The sequence below is a fragment of the Heloderma suspectum genome, chromosome 1, assembly GCF_057233095.1.
Source record: "Heloderma suspectum isolate Gila_16-S chromosome 1, 16-S_ref, whole genome shotgun sequence".
Taxonomy (NCBI): Eukaryota; Metazoa; Chordata; class Lepidosauria; order Squamata; family Helodermatidae; genus Heloderma; species Heloderma suspectum.
In genome coordinates, this window is record NC_139458.1 from 383,835,132 (window position 1) to 383,848,815 (window position 13,684).

Below are 13,684 nucleotides of genomic sequence, written 5' to 3' on the forward strand. Positions count from 1 at the left end.
TGGGGATGCCCTTTCACATTTTTGTGCAATTATAAGGGGAACTTGCTTGAAATGGACCAACTGAAAAATAAATGAATATGATGGTCCAGTTGTGATTACTTGCGCCTCCCAACCTGCCACCAGAGGAAACCCTGAAAGCATCTGAGTGGAACAAAGGAAGTTTTTCACTACGATATACAAAGATGCGGATGGCAAACAAGCCTAAAAAGAATGGCCATGACAACAGATAATTTCCCTAACAGATGGCATATCATTGTACGTCAAAGTTGGGAGTTAGTTAGTCATTCCTTTTTGATTGCCTTCCCAGTGAGTGATTCTCATGAAACACACTTCATTGGAAAGCTCTTGACATGCAGATTCCATGAATAACAATGGTTTTCACTGTAATTCAAAGTCAGGAGTTTATTTGTGTCCATAAAGCTTTTTTTTTTTTTTTAAGAATTAGCCTATCTTCTATAACAATGTACTATAAAGTTTTATTTTTAATATCAAAAACATTTCAAGTATGATTAAACAAACATAAGTAATTGCAAACTGGAGCAAAATGAAATATAAACACAAGAAAAGTCTCTGTACACCTTTATAAACAGAGGTGCAGGCCAAAGAACAATGGCTTGCCAGTAACATACGGCCTGTAAACAAATCATGAAGGGATTAAGAGACACCTACAGTTAAAAATAACCCTGTCAAAGTTTAGTTATTGCTCAGAAAGGAAGTCTCTAGCTGTTAAATTTAACAAAATAACATTTAAAAGTCTCTGTACACCTTTATAAACACAGGTGTGGACCAAAGTACAATGATATGCCAGTAACATACAGCCTGTAAACAAATCATGAGGGGATCTACATTGCCATGAGTCATGTGCACTCACTGGCAAAGTTTCAAGTTGTTGATGGACCACAACAAGGACGTTACAGTGGCCGCCCTGGACTTTACATCAAGATCATTGTATTTAAGGAAGTTTTGTAAAGATAAAAGATGTTAACACTTTGAATGCTTCAATAAGTGCAGTTAGTTAAGTTAAACCTTTCATTAGATTTGATTTTTCTCCACGAACTGTGTTCATGGGTAACCAACTGGTGTGTGTGCATGTGCGCATGTGCGTGCATGATATATGGATAGATTTCCCTCTATTTCCAACTTTCAGATTTTAATAAAGGTGTTTATGTAGCCAAAACAGCACTCACTATCCATGCACAAGAGGGTGGTACTGGCAGGGCTCAGCAAAATCTCAAGAATTTGCTGAAGTACAAAAAAACTTTAGAAAAATCTCCATGGAGGGGCAGGGGAGCAAAACAGCCTGATGAGGACTGAGTGTACTCAGTGGACACAGAGTGCTAACTATCAGAGGAAAAAAACACTAGAAAATGCACGAAGGAAAAATGGATTGGAGTAGTTTGAACCTGAACAATTACACTCAACACTGCAACATTTTGTTCCAGGTCCTGCTTGTATGGATATATGGAAAAACACACAGTAAATATTGTACCTAATGGTTCAGTAGGAAGTGGCCTGCTTCCACTTGCAGAGTTCCGAGCAAGGAGAGGACATTGAGTGCAAAGCACTGGGATGGCTCACAAACACTTTGCACAAAGTTAGACTACTCATATTTATGTCTTTGTTGGTAGAACAATAATTTACAACCCCTTCCCCAGTATACTCTTAGCCCCCCGCACCATAAAATATCTGACTCCAATATTTGGAGACTGAGTTTATGGAACTTAAGCTTGACCTACTTTGTCTTTAAGGTAATTTCAGCTATGGACACAGAAGGACCTGACATTACCCGAACAGTAAATCCTCTTCAAGGGTAACATTACATTTGGCGTGTGTAGTCAAGCAGTTTTGTTCTCTAAAAGGACTTTAAAACCCTTCCTTCTTTTGCTTTGTTCTCTGTGTTAATAAATTCAGTATAGTTTTCTGTCTTTTCTTCTTCTTCGTTGTCTTACTTTTTGTATAAGACTTTCAAATGCTCGTTCTAAAATGGCTTTCTTTCAAAGTTGAAGAGATTTTGTTTCAAAGTGGGTGATTTTGAAATGCACCGTATCAGTATTTCAGCAAAACAAATTGTTATCATTAAAAGCAAAATTGATCCTGATGTTGAAGTTTAATATTAAAGTAAAGAAGGGAGAATGAAAAAAAAAATAGTTGTTCCATTATTATTTCTACTGCTAGCAAATATCTAGGTCTAGTTTATTGACAGTGAAATAGTAGCAGAACTCCATACACTATAATTGGGAGGGCCAAAGTAGCAGGTGGTACAAGGGATTCTGAGGAAATGTGCTGACTTAGATCATCTGAGGATTTGGCCCTGATATTCCAGTTTAACTTTGGAGCACACTAAAATTAAAACTCTCTATCAACGTTTGTTATTTTTCATGAAGGAAAGGAATTTTGCAGGACAAACAGGAAGGCTTACTTTTGCTCAGTTCATCTAGGATCCATTGATAAGGACAAAAGCTCTCTTAATCTCCATTTTCAGAATAAATATGCACTGTGAATGTGGGGTCTCTCACCTTCTAACCCCTTAGCTGGATAAGGAATCTCATGTGCAAATGGTTGCTACATGTGTGATTCCTCACCCAATCCAGCAGGCGGGGTTGCTTGTTCATAGATCTTTCAAGGATGATGGAATCTACCAACGAGTGTGAAGGGAGCAGGATCTGTATTCAGTTTCCGGTAACACTGTGAAAATCGCCTGTTCAGGTGATAACAGCCATTATATAGAACTATTTAAAGCAGCCTCAAGTTTATTATAGCCATCACATATAAACCAGTCCTAAGGTCTCCTATAAAAGGGTATATTTTAACAATATTTAGAACTCGATCTCTGCATGATCAAGAGCATATGGAATAAAGTACTACTGTAGTGGCCAAATCCCTCAATCTGGTACAGTTCATACAAATAGAACACCTATGCTGGTATGCAAACAAAGAAGATAAGGGGTATAGATTTTTGTTTAACAAACAGTATTTGCATACATAGCTCAGTAGGGAGACAGGGCAATTGTACTTTTAGTCATTGTGTAGAAGAGGGAATTTTGACTAGACATTTAAAATTTCCAGAAATTTAAAGCCATGAGAAAAAAAGATAGGGCTTTCCCATCATTGTTCTCCCCCCCGCCCCGGAAGGGGAAAATTTGAAAAATGTGCAATTTCTTTTAAGCACTCTTTTCATATCTAAGCTCACTTTATCGCTTTTAGGATCACAAGATGCATTATGTATAACTTGGGTTGCTTATACAATTATTAAAATTAAAAACATTTAAAAGTAAACTCAGTAAATTCATAATTATTGTCTGAATAAACTATACTTTAAAATTTAATATACCATATGTGATAATTTTATGAGCAGATCAAGAAATATATAATACATTTTAGGTTCCTATTTTATTTCTGACCAGAGGAAACTTCAGCAAGTGGAGTCTGCTTAATAGGCCCTGAAATATCTGAATCATCCTAGAAGCCAAAAGAAGCTGTAAACACTGGAAGCAGAACAAGACTGGTGTACAGCAATTGGTTGAGTTAGGGAAATCTGGTCTGAAGGAAAAGTTATTGAGAGCTTATTTAGCCAGGGAAGGCTCTCTTACCTATTAGGAATGGTAATCAAGCATATTTAATTTAAGAACCTTTACGCAATCTCAACCTTTTATTTGAAGAGTGACATTTTATTCCCTTTTGTAAATAATTCCCCTTAATAAACATCTTAATTCTTGTTCATTTTGAAAGGTTGTCTCTAGTGAAAAGTTATTCATTTTGAAAGGTTGTTTCCCATGCCTACACCATAGGAAGCAGGCTACTGGATTTCTTTTAGGTGTAGAGGGTTTATTTTGGCGGCAGCAATTAACGGTTTTATAGCAGAGGCAGCATTTCCTAATGGTGAGATGTAATTGGGAAATGTATTAAAATGTAGCAGTGAGTTATTAAAAGAACAACAACAAAGAAACATAGATGGGATAACCCATACATTGTTATGCTGCATGTGGGATAATCTACAGTGTTTTTCTTGTATGTGGGTTTTAGAACGATATTCATTGACTGCAACAGCATCTAACAAGTCCAGAAACACAGGATTCTATACAGCAAAACCCAAACTATCAAGAATGCACTATATGATATGGTGGCTCTAGTCACATGATGGGAAACTGAGCATGACGGGAAGCATCCCTAAATACCTATCGGTAAAAGATACATTAGATAAATAATTTTAATAAGGAATGGGAGAAATAACTATGCTGGGTATCTTACAGAGAGGATTAAAAAACTATTTCCCACCATGGCTTTAAAATTCCCAGAAATTTTACATCTCTAGCCTTATGTAAAATCCTCCATATTACATAGATTTTAGAGATCAGTTGGGGGAGTAAAGGCTGGATAGTAATGTATGAACATCTTGTCTTAAATATTTTATTCATCATTCTAAAAGAAAATATTTCATAATCCAAAAATGTTCAATTTTTTGAAGAAAAAATATAAAACATTCTCAGACAAAAAGCGGGAAAATGGTGTGTGTGTCCCCTCACACACACATTTTACCTGAATTTTTCTGGGCCTTCAGATCTCTGATTTTGACAGACGCAACTTGTCTTGCAGGGATGAGAAAAGAAGCCCAGTCTTCCTTTGCATTTGGTGAACCTACAGATGGCTGTGACATCACAGCTTTCGGAGAACAGAGCCTGGAAGAGAAGTTGGGGCAGTGTTGGAACTAGAACAACCATGCCAAAAACAAAAACAAAAAGTGTCCGGAAGCAGGCAGAAATCACTGGGATTGAATTCAGGACAGCAACAAAGAGACAGGGCTGAGGGAAAAGGCACACAGAAGGGTACAGCAAAGGTAAACCAACTAACGGTGTCGTTTATGTTCCAATCAATGCACTAGCTCAGCTGGTGAACTCTAGACAGTAGGCGTGTTAATGAAAAAAAAATCATTCCCAGGTGAGGCTAGATGGTGTAATGTAATGACTAAGGACATTTCTACACCAGCCTGAAATCCTGCATTTAAAATGGGGCTTCTTGCTTCCGTTTTAAATGCAGGATCACAACTGACTCCCTTTACCCTCGCTTCCTCCCCCCGCCTTTCCCCGAATCTGAGCCTTCCATTATCTTTCATGGATCTCGCTCTTCTTTTTGCAGCTTTAACTCTTTTCGTAGAGGAAACTGAAGCCGAAGTCACAACGGGGTAATTTGCTAGCTCATTATCTGTAATCTATTTAAAAACGGAACAAAGGGTATTTCGTGCAGGAGGGTCATGGCGTCATGTAAAGAGCCTGGAAAAATCTGTGAAGGAGCAATCTCAGTCGCAGGATAAAAGCTCCGTGTGATGAAGCCCTAAGACTGCAGTGAGTCCCATGCACATTTCTTTGGAAGCAGGGAGCACTGTTGAACTCAGTGAATTCTCTAACTGATCTGCAACCCAAGTAGATGTGGGACAAACTGTGCTTGCAAAGGCTAACCTTACTTTTCTTCTAAGAGGTTCTTGTTTATTTAGAAACTAGCCAAAGCTTCAAAAAGTTTCCTAAAATGATCAGAGAGTCGCTTTGCATAGTTAACAAGCCCAGTTTCTTCACTACATTTAAAAGTAAATGTGTCTTTTAGCTGTCCACAAGATGGCAGCAGTGAGATGCTACAGGAGCTGCAAAGTCTTTAAAGCACTGGGCTGAACTCACAGCTGTATGCTTTCTTAAGCATCTCCCATCTTGCTAGTTCATTTGGTGATACCAGTGCAGCAAATGTTCCTGGTTATTTCCCCACTTTCATAACCAATGTATTTTGTTCCTGATATCTTCCTCATTGAGAAGGGCAGGGCTCCATTCTCCTTTCGTCTTCATTGTACTTTGTACTCTAATAAGTAATCTTACCCCTGCTGTAACACCTTATGGTAGGGATGGGGAACCTGTGGTCCTCCAGAAGTTGGACTACAACTTCCATCTACCCTGACCATAGTTCAAGCTAGATGGGGCTGATGGGAGGTGGAATCCAACTGCATTTGGAGGGCCACAGGTTCCATCCATCTCCCACCTCCCCACTACCCCAAGGGCTGCATGCCATTTGTAACTGGACAAAGTTGTATCTATATTTTAGAGTTGTGGATACATTTCCACCCTCAAAGCATTTCACCAGCATAGCTTCATTTACTTCAATTGAGATTATGGTTACCACTATATATGTTGCTTTCTGGATGCCTTTAACAGTAGCCCGATTCATAGGATTTAGCAGATGGAGCTTTTCCATCTGCTCATCTCCATTTCAGGAAAAGCTTCTCTTGCTAAAGTTCTGCTGTTTCAAGCTGCTGTTAAAGGCATACAGGAGTAGGGCCAGCAAATAAGTTTTCCCGTGGCCATGATGCATTTCAAATACTGGCTTCCAGGGGTCAAGCATCATTTTTGGGGCCCAGTACAAATTTACAGCATGTACCATCTCCCACACACACCACAAACAGATCCCAGAATACAATCTCATGATCTGTATTTATAACCAGACATTGTTGTATGGTGTGTGTGAACTAGACATTTTTATTCACATATATTTGGGGTCTATAAATCCCACTATCATCATTGGCTTCTATTGTCCCAGGGATGAATGTCCTTGATTATTATGGTGGTTTGTCTCTCCTACCAGCTGTCCCTCCCTCCTGTATATCACAAGGAATTCTGGGGCTTGTAGTTCTTGAGAGAATAGCACATACAGAAGAACAAATCTATCCATCTCTCAAATGACTAGTTTTAACTGCATAAGCATAGAGAGGGTCAGCAACTCACTGTTCAGAATATGTCTTGTTTTGCTATAATACTGGTTATGATCGGCTCCAGCAACTCTCACAAGTTTTAAACAGTGGTACGTAGATACAGGGAACTAAGTTTCTTTATGCACAAGCATTATATACAATCTTTCCTCATTTTTTCTTCCTGGTAATGGAGTTGCAGCTCTGGGTCCTAGTAAAGTGTATCCCCTGCCCCCAGCATAGCTCCACTGACTTGATATAGTGGGAGTTCATGCATATGTATTCAGAAAAAGTCCCAGCTGGATTCACTTGGGTGCCTGCTCTCAAGTAAATGTGCATAGGTCCCTAGACCTATAGGCTGCAATCCTATATGCGTGCATCTAGGACTTACTTCTGAGTAGATATGTGTAGGATGCTCTGTTAGATTCAAAAAGTTTCACAGCAATATTTTCTCAAGTTTATTTCACAAGAAATGTTTGCTGCCTTACTGAACTTTTGCAAATCCTAGGGTACCAGCCAAAATTCTTTGAAAACATTGAGTTAACTATCACTGGCTTAAACTGAATGAGAAATGCATCCTTCACATTTACGAATTCAACAATTCTTTAGTTGAAGATGTTGTGATCTTGTGACGTGCTGCATTAATCTTTAAACCCAAGCCTGATCAAAAGCCTTCTTGAAGCCTAATCATATTTTATAATTACATACCTTTTGCATTTACCTCCTGAAAAGTAATGGCATATGTTATTTCCCTCAAGAGTTGTTATAATGCTTACAGCTCTACATTAATAAGCTTCCCCATTGACTGACAATTGAGAAGGAGTGGAGTTATTTATTTACTGAATTTCAGCAAGCCACCTTACTAGGGATGTATGAAAGTCACTTACCTTTCTGCGAATTATGTTGATGGGGGGGGGAGGCATTCCATCCCTCCCTCCGGAATCCTCGACGGGGGGGGGGGAGGCGATCCGTTCCTCCCCCCCCGGAATCCTCCATGGCCGGCTGTGCTCCGTGGCAGCTCCGCGGAGCAGCCGGCTAGGCCCAGCCAGGCCAGAGCCATCCGCAGCTGGATTTCTGGCCGCGGAGGGCTCGGGGGGGGGGGGGAACCCTGCAGCTGCCACCATTTCCGTTTCTTATTTTTGGCTGCCTTAATCTACGTAAGTATTTACGTAGACTATGACGGCGAAAATAAAGGGGAACGCAAATAGCGTAGCGGGCGCTATTTGTGTCCCTTTTTGATTCACCGTTTTAGCCTACGTAAATATTTACGTAGGCTAAAACGGCGAATCAAAAAGGGACACAAATAATGCCCGCTACACTATTTGCGTTCCCCTTTATTTTCGCCGTCACAGTCTATGTAAATATTTACATAGACTAAGACGGCCAAAAATAAGGAATGCAAATGGCGGCGGCCATAGCCACTGCCATTTGCGTACGTGGGTTTTTGGGTTTTTTTTAAACCCAGCCATGATAGGCTACGTAAATCTTTACGTAGCCTATCACGTCGTGTTTTTTTTAAAAAAAAAAAACCCAGCCATGATAGGCTACGTAAATCTTTATGTAGCCTATCACGTCGTGTTTTTGTTTTTACACAAGACTGCAAATGGCGGTGGCGGCAGCTGGTCGGAAGACCAGCTACCATAGCCGCCACCGCTGAAGCCACAGCTGCCGCCACCCGGAACATCCGCCCCAGGTAAGTCTCGTCCCAGGGGGGATCCGCGGGGGGGGGCAAGCCGTTCCGCCATGGAGTTCGGGGGGCCGAATGCACTGGCATTCAGCCTCACCGAGATCCGTGGCAGAATTCTCTGACATCCCTACACCTTACACCACTTAGCACTATGCCATTTACTTGGTAGTAAGCCACATAGAACTGAATGGGACATATTACTTGTAGATATGCATTGGAATGCACCATCATGAGGTTGCAATAAAGCTCTACTAGACCCTAGAGCAGAGCTTTCCAAACTTTTCATGTTGGTGACACACTTTTTAGACATGCATCATTTCGTGACACGGTAATTCAGTTTTACTAGCAAACCAGAAGTTAAACTAACCCGTTATAAGAGATATGGACACATATATAAATTGTAATAACGAAATGTATGGGGACAGAACATATCTCATGAAAACCTTTCATTTATATTTTTAAAAATATATGATTTGTAAGATAATAACATACATTGTTGTCATTTATGAGTAACAGTATGTAAATATGTGCAAGAAAATGTGAAAAATAAACAAAATTAAAGTATTTACAATATATATTAGGACACATTGGCCCAGGTAGGAGCTCAGCTGCAAAAACACATGAAGCAAAAGTCCAACAAAAATGATGTAAATATATATGTCTCACTACAAGGCTATATTGCTGTAAATATTTGCAATGCCTATGTCCAGAGTCCAGTTTCAGCACTCTCCGGTGGTACACTGCTGGTGATTGGTTAATCCACAATTACAGCAGAGTAAAAATAAAAATAAATGGCAGAAATCAAATTATAAGTGCCACGTGGTGGGTGGCGTGCTGTTTGCCACATTGGGTTTGGGAGGGTGGCCTCCCTTCAGCCAGCAGCAGGTGGGTTGACTGGGTGACAGCCTGCAGCTGCGCTCGCCCAGGTGATTGGGAGCACCCTGATTCTGAGGCTTCTGGCCTCCACTGAGCTCCGTTCCGACTGGCCAAGATGGCGGACGCCCCGCTTGGTGCAGTCCCAGGCGGCATTTCCACCCACGCGCTACTCTGGCCTGGCCGCGCAGGAGCACGATACAGAAGTCCGCGAAGGGCGCACTCGAAATCTCACAGGGCTGGTGGTCGCTGCCACTTCTCCACGCCGGCGTCGGCCAAGCTCTGCTCCCAGGGCAGCGCCTCCCCTCCCCTCTCTTCGCCCCACGCCTCTACCTCGCCGTACTGCTCCAACACTGCCAATCACGTGCATCCTACGTCAAGATACCACATGATCTTAAAGCAGCTAAGCCTTAGCTGCTTTAACATTAGCTGCTTTAGGAAATTCCAGGGGAGGGGCCAAGGGAAGCAAACACGAGTAAGGGAGCTCCGCGGTGCCCTTCCACACAATTTTCTGCATTTCGCGCAACACACGTACACACTGCTGCTGACACACTAATGTGTCGCGGCACACAGTTTGGAAAGCTCTGCCCTAGAGAATTACTGGGCAGGAACCTTTGGAGGTGGGAAACGGAGAGTCTGAGGTGCAGGGACCAGCAAATCCAAAGCCCTGCCAGGCTTGTGCTGGCAAGGTGGAAGGTGTGGGGATTAATATTTTTCAGTTTGCAAGGCTTTTGTTGGCTAATTTGCCAGGTTGCACAGCTCTTGTTGGCCAGGGTTTTTTTTTTTCATATTTTCCCTCCAATTGGTCTGAATGGTAGAGAAAATGCAGGCTCTAAGGCTGGTGTACTCCCTCTACCCTCCACTTCTAGGACATGCTGGGGGAATGGGCAGGCTTTGGAGCCAACAGATCCAAAGCCTTCCCCCAGTCTGCCCACAGAACATCCCGTTTTGCTGTTACTGCTGTTGGAACACGGTCGATACTGGAACAGCAAGGGCAGCAGATATTTCTGTACCTGCAATATCCGCTTCTGAGGGTGAACCTCTTCCCACCCACAAGAGGTTCCCAGAAGTGCTAAATCTCCATTGAGCAAGCAGCTGGTCTTGTTTGTGGAACGGAATCGGTGGAGGCACAATGGAGTGAGCAGGGGCGCAGCGCCCCTTTGGACACTGCCCAAGGAGACTATATTTCTACTTCTAAAATCAGGCCTGAGGTATTGACAAGGAAGCATTTATGGGAAGCTTGTATTTCTGTTGTCCATGCCCTTGCAGCTCCCTGATTAAATTGAGGAGTTTATTCTCCATGGTTTACACTCCAGTGACTTTTCTCACCAGCAATAAATTCAAATATATTCCACTTAAGCTTAAGCCTGTATCCTTTTCTTGAGCTACAAATCTGCCACCAGGTACTGCCCTGTTTTGACCCTAATTAAAATTTTGCTACAGGGGGCTTGAAAATGTGCCGCAGGAGTCAAGAAAAAAGAAGTATTTGAACCTTCTCCGCTGTTTATCTGGGAACGCTTATTCTTATCTGAAGGCTGCCTTTAGGCAAATCAACCTGGGCCTTGTGGACCAGTGCCAGGATTCCAGAGGAGCAAAATCTCTGCAACTCTAGGGCTTGTTTTGCTTGGCCCAAAGCACAATCAATTACATCAGTGTATAAGGAGGGCCTGCTGGTTAAAGAGCAAACAGCTCATATATCTGCCCACACTGAACGGTGTTTGCCAGCTGCTTTCTTGCTTGGCCTGATCAAAAGACATTAGATACAGTGCAGTCAAAGATGTGATTGGTTCCTCACAATATTTGTAACTGGCCAACTGTAAAGGAGGATGGGGGTACAGGACAATTCTATACCTTTAATGCATAAGTAAAAGAGGACATTTCAGCAGGTACAGGTTTCCCCCTCCTGCTGCGTAACAAGCTGCACCTGAATTCTCTGCATTGCCATTTCACACTCCTCCCCCCCCTTTTTTTTTGGTCCTATCCCTGCCCTGCTGTCCCCATTCTTCTCCAGCCTTGTTCTCTACCCTCCTCCTTCCCCACCAACAGAGCACAATCTCTCCTATCCTTCTAGGAGTGGGCAAATGACTGATGGAAAGGCAAAAGGTCTCACAAAGCCAGAGATGTGTTGGGAATATTGCAACTTTGTTTGCAAGTTACAGGATGGGGGCAGCGTTGCAGTTAGTTAATGCATGGGAAGAGCTAGCCTTAGGATCTCTATAGTGTGGTTCTTCCTTCCTGCTCCCCCCCCACCTCTTCCATTGCTGAGAGCATATTTATTTATTTATTTATTATTATTAAATTTATTAATCGCCCATCTGGCTGGTCACCCAGCCACTCTGGGCGATGTACAACATACAATAAAAACAGTTTAAAACAATAAAATTCTACAATAAAAACATTTTCTAAAATACTCTAAACCACCCCAAATGCCTGCCTGAACAACAACGTTTTTAATGCACGACGGAAGCTCTCTCTCACTCCTGCCTGTGCAATGGAACACGAAATTGACTGACCAAACTTTGCCTGAAATTATATGCGGTACCTACATTTGGATATGCAAGAAACTGTGAGTAATCCGTTTTACCTTTTCTTCACTAATGAAGGGTGCGGTCTCTTTTTTAGCTTTTAGTATGCATGCGGGACTGGTAAATGCTCATTCTGTTCTGCCTTTTGCTTTTCCTCTGCTAACTGCCTTTCTAGCAGGAGGCAGCAATACTAAATAATTCCCAACAAGAAGTCTATGCCTGAGACTCAGGATGGCGCTCAAATGGTCACACTGACTGCTCGTCTCTCTAGACCTCTTTGGGTGTTTTAGTGCACAATCCTATGCATGTTTAGACAAAGGCCTATAACTCCCAGCATTCCCCAGTCAGCAAAGCTTAAAGAAGCAGCCAACAGAGGAAGTGTGAATGACTACATGATGCTTGGAAGCAGTGGAAAAGGGGTAAGGGAAATACAAAGGGGAAAGCAGAAATGAAAAAGGGACAGGAGAAATTTGAATTCTGGGAACATGCATAATTTTCCCCATTCAAATGTGAACTAGAAGTGATTGAAAAATCCCTCCCGCGTCATCTCTCACCAGTTCTTTAAAACATCTGAACCTCATGTCACATTTTTCATACACAGATTTTTCATATTTGTTTATAGGAAAGAGTGCAAACTGCATGTACATCATTGTATGTGACAATTGCTCACTTGTCTTTATGCATGCATGCAGCTAATGCTATTGAGTAATTGCCAAAAACTAATTAATAAACTTAACCCATAGGTCAGTCCTAAAGGAAATCAACCCTGAGTGCTCATTGGAAGGACAGATGCTGAAGCTCAAATATTTTGGCCACCTAATGCGAAGAGAAAAGTCACTGGAAAAGACCCTGATGCTGGGAAAGACGGAAGGCAAAAGGAGAAGGGGATGGCAGAGGATGAGATGGCTAGATAGCATCACCGATGCGATGAATATGAACTTGAGCACACTCCGGGAGACAGCGCAGGACAGGAAGGCCTGGCATGTTATGGTCCATGGGGTCACGAAGAGTCGGACATGACTGAATGACAAAAATGAATTCTCTGTTATTGGTTGTCTCTTCCTTTTGTTTCACTGTTTATATTTGTCAAAGTATTTAAAATAATAGTATTACCCTTTTAAGACTTTATATTTTAGATGTTTTATTCATTTAAATCTTCATGTAAAGTTTGTTGTCTTGTTTGCCGGGTTGATTTCAAACTTGTTGTTCTCTGTAGATTACGTCTGACAAGGAAGGTTTTTGTTCTGAAATGCGTTGGCTTCAATAATGTTTTTTTTTAAATTGAGAACATGTTCTCTTTTTGCATTCCATCTACTACGCATCTCAGTCTGAGGCTATCGATCACTGAGCTCAATTGTTAAGGCAAATTTTATGTGCGGAGCTGGCAGCTGGATGTTAAAGGGCTTTGATAGAAAAAGACATTATATTGTGGCAATATAGGCCTTCAGAGTCATTTGGGTGCAAAAGAAAGACTGTGGTAGTGATCATATACATTCAGCCAGATCAGCAGGTTGAGACCTGCTGTGCACCTTGGGAAAATTATTTTTATTTGCAAATTATATCCCCCCTCCTTTTCCTCCAGCAGTAGAGTCCAAATGGGGGCCAAAGCAGGCAACAACAGGAATTTAAAACAAATCAGTGCAGCAAAGATAACAGGAGCAGGATAATCATTAAAAACATGGTAGGAGTGGGATCGCAACCATCCGCCAACTTCCCCCAAAGTCTTTCCTGAAGATGCCAAGTTTTAACAAGCTGGCAAAATGAACAGGTAGCCAGTAGAGAGAAAATAGTGCTGGATTAATATGCTCCATCTGGCCAGCCTCAGTGGCAATGACATTTTTGATCAATTGAAGTTTCTACATGCCTTTTATGGTGACA

The 13,684-nt window shown here is 41.7% G+C and overlaps 1 long non-coding RNA gene across 1 annotated transcript in view; it reads right to left on the minus strand.

Annotated features, from left to right (window-relative positions):
* Positions 1-455: 455 nt before the first annotated feature.
* LOC146359960 (uncharacterized) overlaps positions 456-13,684 on the minus strand; it is a 31,189-nt gene continuing 17,960 nt past the window's right edge. The window contains exons 2-3 of the long non-coding RNA XR_014786891.1: positions 4,537-4,676; positions 456-2,698 (exon numbers count right to left, since the gene is read on the minus strand). This is a non-coding gene — a long non-coding RNA (uncharacterized LOC146359960). The remainder of the gene's footprint in view (positions 2,699-4,536; positions 4,677-13,684) is intronic.